Here is a 19,254-nt window from a genome sequence, read left to right on the forward strand (position 1 = left end):
TGTTTCAAAAAAGCACTTGTGAGAAAATGATTAAGTTGCTAATTAAAAGAGATTTTAAAGTGATAAATGCTCCAAATTTGACTGTTTAGATGTAATTAATAATAGAATATATGGTTTATTGAAGAGATTCTTTAATCCATGTCTGGTGTCACCTTTTCAGTTGTTTTTCCCTTGGAACTTGCAAAATTTTGCATAGCTAATATTTTTACACCAAAGCACATTCATTCGTTCTCCCAAGCTCATTTCTTATATCATTCTTTATTCTGCACTTGTTTTTTTTTTTTTGTGATATTATTGCCTAGTTGATTCTATTCTACTAAAATGTTTAGCAATACCTCTTCAAGTAACACAAGCTTGAGTGAATGCAAATACAAACTTGCTACTCAAATAGATTTAGTTTATTCATCTTGTAGAAGTATATATCATCGAGCATTGTTAGACAAGGATGAAGCTAACAAGTTACGATTGGAAGGAAAGAAGCATATAGATTCATGGGTGGATAGAAATATCTATTTTAAAGACCCTTCAACAAGTAAACCTTCTCATTTTCTCAATATTCATGACTTTGTAAGATATGTTGGAGATGGTTGTGATGGAATTCTTGGGTCTTGCATATGATTACATTTTGCATCTTTTGTATGCACAAGATAGATGCTTGAAATGAAAGAAGCATTTACAACTTCACAAACAACTATTTCTAGGCTAATGAATAAGGTTGACGTTATAGAAAACACTAACAAGTCCTTGCAAAAAAATTATTTCTTTTAAAGAAAACTCCCGTAGGATTTAGAAAAAAAAAGGCCGCTAAAAAGTATATCTTGACCTGTGTGAATGAGTTTAAAAAAGGAGACTAAATCTTGCAGAGAGATTTGTCTCTAGTATTTCAAGCATTGATATTGAAGAGAATGAAAAAGAGAATTAGGCTTTTAAAAGAAACTATGAATAAAAGAGATATAAGGATTATTTGATTACAAAAAAATGTAGATTTGAGAGATTGAACTTTGAAAGAGTTAGTGAAAGACTTCAAAGGGACTATGAAACCAAATGAAGTAGTTGTCGAGACATGTGACATTGTAGGTATTAGCCATAGAGGTTATCATACTCTCTCTAAATTGTGATTCAAAAACCTTAGATGTCATTGGACAAGTGCATTTACTTTGCCTTGACTTGTTGCAATTCTAGTTGCTACAAGTGTCAAGGAGAGGAGTGGAAAGAGAAATAGGTGAGAGAAGAATGTAGAAGAGAGAAAAGGAGTGCAAAAAAGAGAAAAAGAGAGTGATGAGGAGAGAGAAAGACTAGAAAGGTAGAGAGAAAAATAGAAAAAGAAGAGAAGCCATAGAAGCTATGAACAAGGAGGTGAGGTAAGGGATAGTAATGTATTAATGTTTTAAAAAGATGTGAAAAATTACATGTCTCTCCCTTTTATACCTATGTTAGTGTGACAATGTATTATTATTGTTTCTACACTAAACATCTCTTCTTCTCAGCTTCTTACAATCCATCCATTCCTAAAGGTTTTTGCCCATAAGAATAAGCTTACAAAAGTTGGAAAGGATGGATGAAACAGAGTACTATGCTTTTAGCTATACAAAGTAGGAAAATGAATGAAAGGTTGAAGACATATGGACTGAAATGAAGGAGTGAAAGTAAGACTTAGCTATATACATGATCAAGAGTTCTTCAAAAGTTTTTGGGGCCTTAAAGTCTTCAAGAAATAGACTTGAAATGAAGAAGACAGCTTGTTGTAAGAATAGACCCTATTGAACCAAACATGCCATAACTTCTGGTAAAAGTATCCAAACAAAGCATGCCACTTGTCAAAACATAGCTCTTGAAGAGTACCTTCATCCTATGTAGGTGGCATAATTTTGAAAATTCAGTAGAATAAATTTTTTTCTAAAATAAATACTCTGTGTGCACACCATAATTGGCTCCATAGTAATTATGCTTCAGTCCACCAATGTGTCCTATAGGTAAGGAAACTCATTTAATATAGATTTAGGCCTCCAAGAAGCTTCTTCCGGTGGTAAACCTCTCTATAGAATTAAATATTCAATGATAGAGCGAGAGCAAAGCTTCTTCTCATGCTGACCTATGATAGCCTCACAAATGTTCTAAATAAAACCTTATTGATCTATAGATGATGGTAGCTCATCAACTATATTAACAAGAGTAGCATAGAAAGGCTTAAGTTGACTAACATATAATACATTATGCATCTTAATGGAAGAGAGTAGTTCCAATCTATATACCAAGTCTCCAATAATGCGCTTCAGGATCCTGTAGGATCCAAAAACCCTATGAGCAAGCTTGTTACTCAATCCATCCTTCAAGGTAGAGTAACTGTATTACTCAATCCATCCTTTTCAAGGTAGAGTAATGAACTTGGGCACTTCTTCTTGAAACTCTAAGGGTCACCTCTTCTCATTTCCATAAATCTTCATTTGATCTTGGGCCTTCCTAAGATTCATTTTACACTGATGAAGAAGGGTTTGCATTATTTCCAATTCTTCTTTCCCATGAGGATTGATTTTCTCATTGAAAATGGCTATGGGTAGGGCAACTTATTAACATACATAGCCTTAAAGGGTAAAACTCCAATACTACAATGAGTGGAGTTATTGTAGGAAAACTTAGCCAAGTGCAACCAAGAATCCCATGAACATTGCACATCATGAGACTGAAATGGTGAAGATAAGTCTCCAACCACTTGTTCACTCCTTCTATTTGTTCATTGGTTTGTGGATGATATGCTATAAAAGGAGCCAATTTAGTTCCCATAGATGTGAATACTGCCTACCAAAAGTTATGAACTTTGAATCTCTGTCATGAACAATTGGCTGTGATAATCTATGTAATCTAAAAATCTGCTCTTTAAACTGACTAGCCACCTATGAAGTAGTAAATTGGGTCTTAGTTAGAATAAAATGGGCTGCCTTGGTGAGTCTATCCACCACCACATATATGCTTTTTCATCCCTTTTTGGTAGTAGGAAAACTAGTAATGAAGTCCATGGTAACGTGTGTCCATTTCCCCATAAGAATAGGTAATGGCTGCAACAAACCACCTAGCTTATGGGTGATGTCCTTATTCTGTGAGCAAAGCATGCAATTCATGACAAAATCTTTAACATCTTTCCATAATCTTTTCCAATAAAATCTTTTATTGACCTTATCATAAGTTTTAAAAACTCCAAGGTGTCCAACTAAAGGAGAATAATGTAACTCCTCCATAATTTTCCATGTAAAGAAGAAGTAGAGGGAATAACAATCTTGCCATTTAACCAGATGAGGCCATTTTTAAGATGATAATGTGAGTTTTTCTCCTTGAGACCTTGCTTTAATTTTGAAAAACATGGCTAAGCTCTTCATAAAAAAGATAGGCTTCTTATAATTATTCAATCAAGTCACTATGTAGCTTAGTCATAGAGCTGAAACTTTACATGCCCACATATGAGAAAGAGAATCAGCCACTACATTGTCTTTGCCTCTTATATGAGTGATGTTAAAATTATAATTTTGTAGAGTAGCTATCCACCTACACTGCTTAGGAGTAAGATTAGACTAAGTGAGGAAATACTTTAGGACCCTGTGATCACTTTGAACTCTAAATCAGCTCTTATAGGAATAATGGTGCCATTTCCTTATTGCATGTAAGATAGCCAACATCTCTTGGTCATAGATGTTCATAGCCATTTCCTTATCTGTAGGCTTGTGACTTTCAAAGGAAATGACACCATGCTCTTGTGACAAACTAGCCCTTATGTGTCAGCCATTGGTATTAATTATATGGTAATTTTTTTCAAAAAATCTAGGCATACTAGAATAGGAGTAGAAGTAAGGAGTTCCTTTAACTAGTTGAAGCTACTGTGTGCAAGTGCATGTCAAAAGAAATGGTCATTTTTCAATGTGTCAGTCAAAGAAGCTACAATAGCCACATAATGCTTAATGAATCAATGATAAAATGAGGATAGACCAAGAAACCCTCTATGTGAAGTAGTGGTAGTAGGTGTTGGCTAATCTTTAACACACTGCACCTTCTTGGGGTCAACCTAGATCCCTTTTTCACTGACAATGTAGCCCAAGTACTCCAACTCAATCTGCACGAAAGAGCATTTATTCTCCTTAGCAAAAAGTCCGTGATGTCTCAATACATTACAAACTTTCCTGATATATGATAAATAGTCCTGAAGAGTCTTGTTGTGAATCAAAATGTCATCAAAGAAGACTAGGACAAATTGAAAGAGAAAAGGCTGTAAATCTTGTTCATTAGACTCTAGAAGGTAGTTGGAGCATTAGTAAGTCTAGATGGCATCACTAGAAAATGGTATAGCTCTCGATGAGTTCTAAAGGAAATCTTGATTGCATCACCCTCTCGCATATGGATCTGATGATACCCTAACCTCAAGTTAATCTTTGTAAAGGACCTTGCTCCCTTGAGCTCATCAAGAAAATCATCAATTTTGGGTGTTGGGTACCTATTCTTTACTTTGATCTCGTCTAGATCCCTGTAGTTAATACACATCTTGAAGGATCTATCTTTGTTCTTCACTAATAAGACCAGAGATGCATAAGAAGATGAAGAACTAGGTTCAATGAATCCCATAGAAGCTCCTTGATTTGCTTGGCTACTTCCTCTCACTCACACTTAAACCATCTATAGAATGGCTTATTAATTGGCTTTGAATTGGCTCCAAATTGATAGGATGATTTACTACTCTCGTAGGAGGCAATGAAGTGGGTACTTCAAACAAATCCTATATTCCTCAAGAAGAGCTTTCAAAGCAGAATGATCTACTGAATTTTTGGACTGATCTTCGATCTCTTTATTTAGGTGCAAAACAAAAATCTATGAGGAGAGCCTATTGTACTCCTTGAGTTGTTGAATGGTGATAAGCCGAAAATATGATTTACTAGAGATTCCATGTAAATGGATGAGTTATCCATCAAATATAAACTCAATATACAGCTATGAGAAATCCATAGTAAATTTTTCCAATGTCATCAATCAATCACACTCGAGTACAACATCTATGGGCCCAATTTCCAAAGTAATTAGGTTTAATTTTGCTTTATAATTTTCAGCCAGTTTTGTAAAGAAACCCATGGGCACATTTGAGTGCTAATTTCTTCTTCACCATTGGCTATTTGAACTCTTATGTGCTATTGTAAATCAATGGGAAGACAATTCAATTTATCCACAATGGACTTATTCACAAAACTTTGTGTACTGCAACTATCTATCAAGATAAACACATCCTTCCCATGAAAATTACCCTTCATACAAAGTGTATTAGGGCTCTTAGAATCTATCCAAGCATCTATGGAAATGGAACAATTAGTGGGGACAAGCAGCACATCATCAAGAGTTCCTCCTGGATATCAAAAGGAACACTACCACCCAAATCAAAAGGAAAAGTGTTGGCAGGATCATAAAGTGTTCTTGCCCAACTTTCTCCTCGAGATCCTTATTTTCAGTGATAGTTACAAATGCATTAATCTCATCAATGTCATCCTCTGAAAATTCAAAGACCAACATACTATAGACCTTAACTTTTGCATTTTTGTATACACTTTGTTGCATGATCAATTGTATCATTTTCTCCGCATTTAAAGCATAAGCCATTTTCTTTCCTTTCTTTGTAGAGGTCCATAGGAATAGACTTTAGATCCAGTTTGGTTGAAGTATATCTAAACTTGTTGTCCCCTTATTTAAGATCCACTCTTGGATTGTTTGTTGTCCTAAATATTCCTTGAGGTTTTGAAACATTGAACGATGGATAAGTTGGCACTCTTAAGCTTCCACTTGGTGCATGATTGCTGCTATAAACATAGCTAGCTTGTCCCTATTTTAAAATAGTCCTTGGATGTCCATAACTAGGCTGAAACAAACACTTCCTTCTATGCTTTCTTCCATAACGTTCCACAAGCTCAATAGTTTTGAAAAGATTGGTAGGGTTTTGCACTAGAATATCAACTGATAAAGAAGGTTCTAAATGATACATTTACTTGTGGAGTTTAGCTTCATTACACTAATGCTCTCTACATACATGGTAAGGTTGAGGAATTGGTTTGTATAATCTCATACACTCAAGCCTCTTTGCTCTAATCCATACCATTTCCATGCCAATTTTTCTTTTTCAAGAGGAAAAACAAAGACTTCAGCCATAAGTGTCTTGAATGCCTCCTAATTCTCTACAAATATGTTCTCTTCCTTGATGTATCTCCATGGCACAAATCCTTTTAAATATAAGGATGCAAAATGAATCTTTATATCATTAGTTCTAAGAAATATATCAAAATAGGATTCTAATTTTGAAATCCATTCCTCTAGATTGTATGGTGAAGATGACTGCCCATTGTACTTTGCCAAAATGATTTTATCCTTCAACTCCCTTTCATAAAATGTTTGTTGTCCCAAAATAGACTACTCATGACTAGTAGGCATTGAACCTCCAAAATAAGATGGTACTCTTCTAATAGGTGGATGAGATGGAACTAGTGTGAAACCTTCTTGATGGTAGAGGACCTCTAGGGGGTTGGGGATTCAGCCCATAAGCTTAGGAATTAGCACCATTCATACTACCTAAATAGTCATCATGCCTTTGTGAAGTCTCACCTACTTCATATTGACTATTGGGAACACCCCTTCATCCAATGATTCCATGACCTTGGCCATTTTGATTAGGTATCTAAAGTGGGATTGAGGAATCACTGTTTGAATGAGCTTTTTCCTTAGCTTCCTTGGTTCCAATTTGCATTTACATCCATTGGGATAATTTAGCCATTATTTGAGCATTGGATTCTACTAATTTGTCAATTGAAGCCTTCGTTTGAGTAGCATAACCCGCTAACTTCTCAATGGAAGACTTCGTTTGATTAGTAGACAATACCATTTGTTCAACTCTAGATAATAGCTCCATATACCTTTGAGCATGCCCACTCTCATGTTTACACATGGTATTAACAATAGGACAGGCTCCCTACACGAGCTCCAAATCATCGGGGGTGGACAAAGTTCCCCCCGGGTCGGTTTATTGCACCCCTTCGGGAACTTTAATAGTGGGGGACAATCACCTCTCTATTGTCCCACTATCTTCCCGGGCATCCACCTTTTTCCTTTGTGGGAATAAAAACATGGCAATAGCATGCTACTCTAATCAATCAATATGATATACATTAGTGAATTTTTCATTCAACTCTTTCCATGAAATGCAAGAGGATTGAAATTATGCAAAATGAATGGGAAGAGGGTGTTACCATGCAGTGACTCACTATTGACTTTCCCTTTTACAATGGATTATGATATGTTTTTCTATGAATGAACAATCATCAACAAATCAATAGATTGGAGTAAGCAATCTTATCAATCAATTGGGCTTCAATCAATTGGATTGAATGTTATGCAAAAAATTTCAAGTAAGAGCTTCTAATTCACTGATTGAATCAAGTATAAATTAAGTAAAGAATGCATTCCATGAATGAGATGATTTAACCAATGATTGGATGAAATTTGATGAAAATTTTACAATTCTTAAATCTCTCAATCAATTGGATGAAGCTCAACAATTGGATGAATGAGAGAGACTAAGAATTGAAGAGGAATACCTTTTATTAGCTTGATGAAGGCTTGAATGAATCCCCCAAATGCTTAATGAAGCCTATAGTTACTCAATGTTGCTGAAATGATCTTCAATCCTTGTGTATTTAATGGTTAGAAACAATCTTGAAGCTTTGGAAGCTAGAGATTGAAACATTAAGCTCGTTTTCCCCAAATTTTAACTCCATAAAAACTGTTGAAGTTCAATCCTTAGCCATTCTTGCTCAATCCTTGCAATTTCTTTAAGAATCTTTATTGAAATGAATCCTAGGGCTAAAATGATAAAGAATCTTTAAGAAATTGAAGAGAAATTGAAGCTTGAGTTGAAGCTTTCATGGCCGTCTATGGACTGCACAATTAGGGTTTCAAGAGAGCAAAAGGATGAGAAATTAGAGCTTCGTTTGAGAGTCCAAACATCAAAGACTTGAAGTATACTATGCCAATGATGGATTAGAAGTATCAATACTGTCCAAGAGATAAAGAAATCATGAAGAATAGGCTTTAAAAAATCAATGCAAATTTCAAGATTGTTGTCTACTCCACATTAGTGCTCACAGAAAACCGTCCTTTATTGTGTTTTTTCCAAGCAAGATTCTCAAAAAACTAGTTGAAATTGAAGCTCATCTTGACAACAATCGGCTATTTTTTTAGTATTCTAGTTATAAAACCGACTATTTCCCTCCCAAAACCAGTTGGGGTTAAGCTTGGTCCTTTTTTCCATTGGATGAGAAAAAAAAATTTCGTTGGCACTACTCCACATGGCATCATCCCAGCTAATCAAAATGATATGCAACCTATAGAGTTTGATCCCTAGAAGCTTATATACCATCCATTCTTAAAGAGAAGCAAGATTCAACGAGAAAGATGAGGTTGAAGGGCTAAAGGTTCCATGGAGATCTCATACATGAAGAAGAAGAAGCTATTTTCTAAAAAGTAACCATAGTTTGTTTCTCTTTTGAGTCTGATTAATTCCTATTTGACCATGTTACCTTCAAGATCACATGAAAATTTGATGATGACCTGCTATTTTGTCCATCCATCTCCATACACGTCCCTTCCATCTTTAAAGATCTCCATATTTTTCTTCTTCCAATTGTAGATGTCTTGCAAGTCACTACTAGCCACTATCCATATTTTGTACCTGTAGAAGTTCTATGAAATTAATTTTTATTATGAAAATTAAGATTGAATATGAAGAAAAAGAGGGAAAATGGATTAAACACCAATACTCTAATACCACTTGTCAAGGAGAAGATTGGAAAGAGAAAGAGGTGAGAGAAAATTGAAGAGAGAGGAGTGCAAAAGAGAGAAAGAGAGTGACAAGAAGAGAGAAAGGTTAGAAAAGGAGAGAGAAATACAGAAAAAGAAAAGAAGCCATAGAAGCTGTGAACAAGGAGGTGAGGTAAGAGATAGTAATGTATTAATGTTCCAAAAATATGTGAAAAATTACATGTCTCTCCCTTTTATACCTATGTCAATGTAACAAGATATTATTATTATTTCTACACTAAACATCTCTTTTTTTCAACTTCTTACAATTAGAATTTCATGAATAGTAGGATTTCAAATGTATTTGGGGAGTGTATTCATATTCAATGGTCTATACCCTACGTTAAAAAAAAGATGTCTTTAACTACAACACATCGAAAAATATTTGGGTTGATCTTAAAAGAGTGAAAATTGCAATGGTCCATATGTATAAATTTATTATGCAAGAATGTGGTGGTATTTTAAAGTTTTTCCTAAATCTAGATGAAGCACAAATTCAAAAACGATAAAAGATTAAAAGAGTCAGCATTTGTATCATGAACAGGGCACTAGAATACAGTAATCTCAAGGGACAAAAATAACATCCTAAAATTTAGTCTAAGATGGATATCTAGTGGATTCGTACAAATGAAGTACCAGTTAAAAGTCATCAAATCTTAAAATGGTTTTTCTTTCATATAGGTATTCTTGATATTATTAAGTCTCAAGGAGAAGGAAAAACATTAATAGTTGGTGAGGTTGGTAGTTTCAATGTATTATGGCATATCAGTGCTGACTTAAAGACTATCAAATGTATGCTTACAATATGCAATGGGGCCAATGCAAAATACCCTTGCATTTATTGCATGGAAAGCATGGGGTCTAAAGATTCGGAGTAATTTAGGACCGGTTAGAAGAGCCCCAACTGAGAAATTTGTAGATTCAAGAAAATTCAAAAATAAGAAGTGCATATGGGATCTTTTTCTTTCAATCTCTCTTATTAGGAATGTTTATATTTTTACTTTGCATACAAAGATTAGAATATTTAATAAGCTTCTCAGATTGCATCTTGATTATGTATATTTAATTAAGCCAATATCTGAATTGAATGAGTGTATTGATAAATGTGAAGCATTACCCTCTCAAGAATGGGTTTCACGGGGATAAGTTCAATTGAGAAAGGATCTGATAGGTTTAGTAAAAACAAGAGATTCTTAGCAAATGTCTCTATGGGAGGTGCAAAGGTCAAAAGATTTCTCAAAAATCACAATGGAAAACAAGTAACATGGTATGAGAGTATTGGAGAGAGTTGTATGAGATCACGATAAATGTGACCAGTATGCCCCGAGTTGCATTTCCATGAATGGAGTAATATCCTTGATAGAGCCACCACTAATTATTGATCATTTACCTCTTCCAAGAAATTATCTTCATCTACAATCTCCAATTAGAGAAAAAGAATACAAGATAAAACAAAGATGCGAGAAAAGGAAATATAAAATATCTCTGGATATTCATGAAAAAGAAATGAAATATTACCATTTGATTTTTATCATTCTCTCTTAGTTAATTCATGATTTTTCATTAATGTCTTTAAGTTCCTTAATATACTCTAATTGTTGTCTCCTAAACTTGGAAATTTTGAGTCTTTCCTGAAGCTCATGAAACTCCTCATCAATTTTTTGTAATTCCTTATTAGCATATTTTGCTTTGGTCAAACACATAGATAGGGCCTTAGGTTGATCGATGAACTTATCATCAGATATTTGTGTATCTAGTAATATAAATTCATATTTAGACTTATGTTCACCATCAATAATGCCAAAAGCTTTTGCAATAACAACAAACAATCGTCCTCTCTCAAAGTACTCCTTGGCTTTGATTGGAAAGGTTGGCAAAGAGGGTATAATAAGGCTCGAGAATGACTCAGATATTTCAAGGATCTCAACACTACTTTCTTCAATAATAGTCTCGGTCTTGAAATGAGCAACATTTAGGTTCTTTGTAATAGATACCTCCATTTGAGGATCAACATGCTCCTCCACCACATCCTTGACAACCTCCATGTCATTGAGCAGACAATAGCTAGAGTATTTCACTATCTCCATATGTTTCTCATTAGAACTCAATGGATACTTCACAAGGGAATACACAATGAGTCCAAAAAACTTCAACACATGCCTATATTTCCTTGGGTGGAGAGAGCACACAACATCGGAACCACATGCCTTCCACACTTCTTTGTGAATGATGGCTTCTCTATGGTTGAATTGCCAATAGGTATGTAAGCAAAAACCTTTGATTCCATTTGCACAATTGGACTTGCTAAATCTTCAAATTTGGCATAGTTCTCCTTGCAAAAGTCTTTGCAATCATTAACTACTTGATCAAGATTTCGTTCAGGATTGAACATGTCCTTGGCAATTGGAAAAATGACAATTCAATGTTACTTTAAAAAAAGGGTTATTCTATTATTTGAGTGAGACATGGGGTCCTCAATTGTGATTTCACTTTGCTTGGTGGAGCCATCTTTGAAGTTCCCACACTGCCTATGGACCCTAGAGAGTAAGTAGAAAATACATTTGGGACGTGGCCTATCTTTCTCTTTACTAACTCCTTGGATGTTGCGGAGGTGACACCCCTTTTTCTTTTAAGACTCACAACCTTGGTAAAGGAAATAGGGAGGGAACTTGACTCTTCAGAATGTTGCTAAAATATAAAACCAAGAGGAGAGAGAAATACATTGTAATGGCACAAGGAGAAGTAGTAAGAGATCCAATCGATGCACCACTCGCATTATTAGGGAAAGGTAAAGAATTGTTGGAGTGGAAAACTAGGAGACATGTGTACATCACAAGGGCACAAGGAGAAGAAATCTAAGATATAGTATGTACCCCAATTGCACTATTAGGGGGAAGGCAAAACACGGTGACATCAACAACCCATAGAGGAGAGAGGATATGTACTCACACCGTAACAAAAGTGAAGAACCGCATACATACAAAATGCAAAGTCAAGTGTAGCTATACAAAGAGAAAAAAAGCCAAACAGTAGCTTCAATGGACCTATTTGTAGGCACTCATGATCATTGGTGAAAAACTAGCCATTGGATTTGTGCATTGGACACATGGCAAAAATCTAGCCATTTGACTTTTCAATTGGAACTAGTCGTTTGAAACCCTAGCTCCTTTGTGAATAAGAGCTTGATATGTGGAAAGCTAGGTGGGTAAGTATATAAGGTGGATTTTTTTGCAATTGTGTCATTTAGAATCCTCTCCTAGATGGACCTTGTTGACTCTTTCTTCCTAAGCCCATTTTCTCAAACTTGTTTGCAATAGGGTGATAGCACCTTCATGGCAACCGTGGGCATCCTCCATTATGCCATGATGGCCATCTTCCAACACGTTTGCAATGGCACGATAGCACTTTGCTAACCTCTGTGTATACTCTCCATCATATTGTGGTGGCTATCATCCCTCTCACTACAAAAATCTTGTTGACTTGGCCTTTAGAACGGCCTCTCCTTGTGTGGGAGCTCTCGCTCAACCGCCAAGACCCTCGGACCGTTATTGTTCAAGAGTTCCAAGCCGAGCACTAATGGCTACCTCTCACATAGCTGATGCACCATCCATATCTACGGGTGTAGTGAGCTTACCTCCATGTCAATCGAGTTACCTCCTCTCCCGCACACTCCGATAGCTCCACGATCCAAGTGCAAGCTTCAAGAAAGCTCCATCCTCAAGCTCCACACTCCAAGCTCCATTATCGTAAGCAAGACAAGAGAAGAGAAGATAAGAGAAGAAGAGAGGAGAAGATGGAGAGCTTCTCCTCCCCGGTCCCTCACCCTCACACACTCACTCCCTCACACTCTCACACTCCCTCTTAGCACAAGCTCAAGCAAGCAAGAAGAAGAAGAAGAAGAAGAAGAAGAAGAGGAGAGCCACTTTTGGCCACACACAAGAATGAGCTTCTCATTCCACTTTTGGCTTTTATACATGCCCTACTCCTCCTTGGGCGGTTGTCCCCTTTTTACATGACCGGCCATTGGCCTAGGTCCTCTTTTCCTATTTCCTTCCTATCCTTCTTGCTTCTTTTCCACCGCCCGTCTATCTTTACAATTTGCACAGGAGAGAGCCTGGCACTCTTTTACAAGATTTCAGGGTGCGCCTTTGTATTTTAAAATGCACATTTCCCCTTTTGCATTTGCCTTGGACTTTTAAGGTTGCCCTTGCGCTTTTTACCTTTTCTCCTCGTCTTTCTTCAGTCAGGCTACCTTTTTTCCACCTTCGCCCTGTGTCTTTTTTATTTCCTTTTTCTTTCTTCGTGTTGGGGTTAACATTACCCCCTGTAAAATATTACACGGCGCAGCGAACAGAATCTGAGAAAGAGATAGAGAGTACACAACAGATAAGAGGAGAATCAGTAAATTCTTTAACTCCAAACAACTGATACAAAGATGGCTCTGTCCACGCGTGCGCTTCCACTGTGTGAAGCTTGGATGGCGATCTAGACAGAAGATAGGTGAAGAGCTTAAGGCTAGCTGGAACAACAACTCTGACTAGGTGAAAGATGAGTGAGTGATGGCTGCGAAGGGGTTTAGCTTTTATAGCCCGCGAAGGTCGTTAGGTCGGCCTACTGACCGACCTACCATATGAGCCTCCACTAGTCGGCCAGGGAATATTCCAGGAAATATTCCCTTTACTATCAGGCCAGGGGCGCTGCCCCCGGACCCCTGCCAGGGGGGCCGCTGGCCCCCCTGGGACCCCCCAGCCAGGGGCCGCTTCCGCGGCCCCCGGACCCCACAATAGGGGCCCCTTTTAACTCCCTTACCACGCAACTCAATGCAATGTGTCTCGAGTTGCTACCAGCTTAACCACTCCGTCTAACCCAAAGATTAGACCCACAACAGTCACCTTTTTGCCATCCGGTCACATAGACCTCATCTGATATACAAGTCAGGACTCAACCAATGTCCGGGCTCACATTTGGCTTCTCCTCATAATGGGGGCCTTACAACTTTGAGCATCATGGATCATTGGTAGCACCTAATGAGGGTGGGGCATTGATCATATCTAACACCCCCTCCTAGACGAGTGCCAGTCCCATGGCATTCTGCGTCAAACGTAGCATGCAGAGCTTGCACCAAAGACATGGGTGGAAGGGATTGTTGTGGTTTGCCTTAGAGGAGTTATGATGTTGGTGTGGATGAAGGTCATTGGTGGCACTTTGTTGTTCTAATTGGCTGGTGATATGATTGTTGTAGGTGGTGATAGGGCTACTCTTTATTGGGAATGGTCACTCATAGCTGGCATGGGTGTTGGTATTCTCGGGATGCTCATGGTGGATTCTGCTCGTGATGATTCTCTAGTGGTCTTGCATGATGAAGTAAAGGACAAGAGTTCAAAGTTGAGTGTTGATGTAGATCTGACGGCATTTTCATTGGAGTCTTTAATACCTGCAATTGGAAAACCTCTCATGTGGTCTCTCCCTAAGGGGTAGTGCTAGTCTTCTTATCGTGCACAAGACATATTTTGATTAGTTTGGGAGACAGATCGAACTCTAAGCAAGCCTGGAGTATTTTCCTGCACTTGAGGACCCAAACCGTGTATAGGTTATAGTGTGAATATTAAGTGAATACACGTGCATATTTAGGTATTGCTTAGTTAGAAGACTGTCGGCCTGGTTCCTTGTATAGCAATGGGTTAGTGAAGCAAGGGGCTAAATTGATGGAAAAAATTGTCGATGAAGACAGGGAGCACACTTGAAGATTGCTTGAGACATCATTATGGTCTTGTCAAGGCAATGTGGCATAATTGAGCTCCTTGATGTCTTAGCTTCTGGTAGCTAGTGGCTACTTGTAGTGCTTGAAAAGTATGGTGTACTTTTCCATTGTCTTTCATGCCTTGCTTACCACCACTGCTGATTGTAATGGCATTGAGATGGAGTGCAAAAGAATTGTGCAAGTGGTTCAAGGTGACAGGTCTAACCATAGGCGAGGCGAGTTCCCTAGGTATGTCCTGCCCTTGACGTGCCCTGAACAATTGTGGGGGATGTACAAAGGGCTAGGGGATTAGGGACGGAGCCAACCGACTAGGGTCATTGGACGTACCTAATTTGAGGACCCTAGGTGCAGTGCTGTGATCGGGACTGCTTTTTTTTTCTTTCTTTCTTTCTTTCTTTTTTTTGGTGGAAAAAATGAATACAATCAATGCCATACATTGAGGCTGTTAGCCTTTCATTTGGATTGAGAAATGTTGGGATCCAAAGGCTATGAAGAATGGATATTACATAGATGATTGTGTCACCAGCCTTGATGCTAGAGGAACTGTTGTTGAGATGAAGAGATATACTTGATATTTTGCAAACCTCTTTGTAACATGTGAAACATCGAACAATTGAGGTAGCACTTGGAGTGAGCTGTGTAGGATAAGGGCAGAACATCTTGCGAATTGAATCTTGGATGATGAAGAGACATTCACCCTTGTTGAGAGCGTGGCTCCTGCCCGAACCTAGAGTTTGGCCAAGAAGGAGGAGTGATGATATCTAAAATGGGCCGGCATTGGCTATAGCACTAGCCAGACCTCATGCTCATGACACACAAACACCCTCACGGCCTCGCGGACCAGGAGCATCAATCTAATGCTAAAGGACAAACTCCCCTAAAGCTTAATTCCTGCGTTTATGGTTTATAGTCCAATGTTTCCTTAAAACTCCTCAAAGGGAGAATACTTACACATTGGCAATGCCACGATCACACACATATGGAGGCAACCTCACGGTAGAAACACCGCGGCCCCACTGCAGCTCTCCTACATTGCAGGGATTGGCCCTTTGATGCGCTGCTAGACATATAAAACATTTCCACACATACTCCTCTCAAGGCACTAGTATTTTACGTTCCAGGATGTACCATTCCTCACTACACTTTCCCCTTTGGACCCAACGACTAACCTATAGCTTAAGACATCCTCTCACGCTCATTGTTGGTCACAACCTAAGAAAAACAGGTGCCGTGCATCCAGGAGGTTTTTTTGGATACATTTTAATTATTATGCTTAATGCAAATCTTGTATGGCTATGTGCTCAGACAAAAGAAAAATCACCATCATGAATGGTGCATAAAGCATTCTTTCCATGAATTTTACTAGCGCATGCTGCGTTGAAAGGAGGCACCGAGCCATATGCTCATGCTACCAGCCTCTTTATTTAAACCATTTCCTATATGCCAAGTGCAATGCATAAATCAAATATTTTCTTTATCTTTTAGTATTTCAGCCCCTCTTCATCCAACTCTTAGCATTTTGTATCGTTGATCGGTTAGATAGGGTTTCTATGCATTTCTCCCTCTTAAAAGAACAATAAATACGCAAAAAACATAGAAACGGGGGAAAAACCGAGGCCAACCTCATGCTTTGCCATCATTATACATTGCACAAACATAGATATAATTTTCCCTTATTTTTCTCAGCCCGTTTCCTATTTTTTCCTAATTTTAAACCCATTTTTTTCTATTTTTGGGCATTTTCTCCTATTTTTTTAAATAAATAATGATTGAAAATAAAATTTGATTGTGGGCTATGGCCCTTAGGTTCATTGACAGCAAAACTCAAATGTAGTTGGTGTGACATATCATATTTCTCATTTATATAGCAAAACCCCCAATTTTACCCTTAAAATGCGTGTTTTCATGTATTTTAACACTAATTCTGGCCATGTAGCCTTATATTTTCTGATTTTCAGGTTGCAAACAGTTGAAACTCATGGTAAACAATATCATAATGAACTTCCATCCCATATGAACAAAGTTTCATAAAGCAAATAACATAAAAATATCATTTTTCTTTGTAAAAATAGCATTACCGCTTATTTTCAGGTCTCGGTTTCTTGGTCTTGATTACGGGACTGATTTCTAGCATACATTTAATGCTAAGCATCTTCAAGAACATCACTCTTCATGTCTTCATCCATCCGGAAGCAATCCGGTCTCATCCGGACAAGTTTTCCTCCATCATTTTTCATTATCTTCTTCCACACAAGAATAGCCCCTTAAGGGAGAGAGAGGGAGGAGAGAGAAAGACTAAAATCAGAAATCTTCATCTAGGCCATCATTGCACGAGTGAGAGGCAGCGATATGATAAGGTAGTCAAGCCCCATGATCACTTGGGGGGTTGCTCACAGGCTGCATGATGGATCACCAACATTTTGAGTGCAAATTTCGGCGTGAAACAAGCACCCTCTTCATGTTTTTTTTCCCTTCTCTTCTTGCCCACGATTTTGCATGTAACATAAAATGCTCCAACCCCCCCAAAGGTCATGACCATTTGCCCAAGTTTTGTCCACCTCTTTGCATCTTGACCGGCTCCTTGGCCATTTCCCCGTCCGATGTCCAAATCGAGTGCTGTAAATTTTTGCGTGTCTGGCTTGACATCCCGCATTGGCTGGCAACTCTTGACAACCTGCACGATAGTCTGAAAAATTATCAAAAATCACCAAGTGTCGCTCGGGTGCCTGTTAAGAGTCGTATTTCATTTGGTGCTTAAAATCGTCCTAGCTGGAGCCGCCGCCTTCGACGTTGAATATTTTTCTGCTAAATTCTACATTTTTTCGTAATTTTTAGGCCCATTTTCTGCCTTAAAATCCAGGTTTCATTGGCGACCACGGGATAGGGCGACTCAGCACGTCGAATCCCACAACAGATCTGCACAAAATAACCAAAGGAAGCATCAAGCTGATACAAAATAGATACATACTAAAACACAGCACAATGCTCACCCTACCCCCTATCAAAACCAAGGCATGACATCCACAAGGAGTAGGCCTAGCATAATCTGATAAAAGGTCCGAAGCTAGTCACTAACCGACTGCTCCAACACGGCCAGACTAAAAAGAACTATCAAAGAAGTCACCCTAAGTGGTGGTCTGAACTACCTACCTAACTAAGGACAACATAACCAAGAGCTCCTACTAGGCGAGGACTCCTATAGCGTGATCAAGAAGTATTTGTTTTCAACACATTTCTTCTTTTAGGGTTTTTTATGTTTCCATACTCGGGCATGTAAAAAGGAGGGAGCTGAGCGTAGTGACCCAAGGAGAACAGGGCATCGGCCTCAGGTCCTGTCTCGGTACCCAAGAACCTACCAAGCCCTTGCAAGGCGACACTTAATTCTTTTCTGATACTCACTTTTATTTTCACTCCAATTTTCCTTACTTTCTCCTTTTCCAGCAAGATGCCACCCCTAGGAAGACAAGGCATCAGCCTCGAGTCTGACTCGTCCCCACGAACCTACCAGGCCTTCATTAGACGATGATCAATTGCTCATAAATTTTCTTTTCTTTTCTTTTCTAGTTCTATAGGGGGTTAGAACCCCTTTTTACACACCTTTGTATATATTTATTTTCTTTTGGGATATTCAAGGTTTCTTTCCTTCTATCATCATTATTTTTCTTCTACAGGCTTCTCTAACTGCCTCACAACTAAGCAAGAACTCCTAGAATGGCCGCCTAGCAGGCTAGCAGAACAGGGTCACTAGGACCACCTTCTGAAACAGGTCTTTTGATGCTTGACAATGTCTTTACAGGAGGCAACGACTACTCAAGCCTCCCTCAATCATACTTAACCTAAACCTAGGACTTCATGCCTTGGACTCCGGTCCCCAATAAGAAACGAAAAACCCCTTAACAAGTACACAGACACATATAGCATAAAACACGGTACTCATAAAGGAGAGATATCACCTGGATAGGGCCACGAGAAGCTTCTACGCAACAAAAGGCTCTTTCCAAGCTCTTCTTCCGAACCTATCTAGCACAGAACTAAAACAAAAAACCATTAACCGCACCTACACTAAACAGACGATTGGCCCTCTTGGCCTAATGAAATAAATCACTTCACTACAAAACTTGATCGGCTCTCTTGGCCTAACGAAATAAAACATTCAAAACCTCGCAAAATGGGCCCTCTTGGCCTAACGAGATAAAACAGAACAGCACCTACACATCCCTCCCCGAAATAATATAGATATGCAAGAATATGCTCCTTTCCAAGGAGGAAAACCCCAAGGCACCCAGTCCTAAACTAAATGCATAAGGTTATGACCCATCCCTCCTGCATATACAGCAAGAGGTGTACGCATAACATGTTGTCTAATCAGCCTATGGGTCTAAGATAATAACGGTAGATTGATCTCGACTACTCTTTGCATCACCCATATCAACCATTGTCTGCCATATATTGCATGCTCTAATAACATTCCCCACAAGCGATCGGGTCATGTTTCATCATTGATAACAATATCCAAACTAGGACCACAATTGAAGAAGAGGTCTTCCTCATAAGCAAGATTTGCCAGTGAATCCGTAAACTGATTCCAGTAACGTGGAATCAGCTGAAGAGACACTCTCTCAAAC

Source organism: Lygodium microphyllum, chromosome 29 (genome assembly GCF_053477565.2).
Source record: "Lygodium microphyllum isolate KBCC chromosome 29, Lygodium_microphyllum_v1.1.10, whole genome shotgun sequence".
NCBI classification, from domain to species: domain Eukaryota; kingdom Viridiplantae; phylum Streptophyta; class Polypodiopsida; order Schizaeales; family Lygodiaceae; genus Lygodium; species Lygodium microphyllum.